Genomic DNA, 262 nt, shown 5'->3' on the forward strand with positions numbered 1-262 from the left:
GCACCCGCCTAGGAGTATCCAAGCGCAGTCTTAGATGCTGTAAGGGTACTTGGCGAGTCAATGAAGCATCGTGACGCCAGGACCACCTTATGACAGGTAGGGGCTGATTGATTGCGTATTACCATACTTCTAATGTGATAAATTGTAAGAATGTGGGGGATTGACGGATCGGAGTGGTCACGAGTGTCCTGGGCTTGAGTGTTGAGGCATGAGCCTATAGGTCGAACGGTCCGACATAGGTACCCTAGCCGTCCTTGATATA

The sequence above is a fragment of the Setaria italica genome, chromosome V (genome assembly GCF_000263155.2).
Source record: "Setaria italica strain Yugu1 chromosome V, Setaria_italica_v2.0, whole genome shotgun sequence".
Taxonomy (NCBI): domain Eukaryota; kingdom Viridiplantae; phylum Streptophyta; class Magnoliopsida; order Poales; family Poaceae; genus Setaria; species Setaria italica.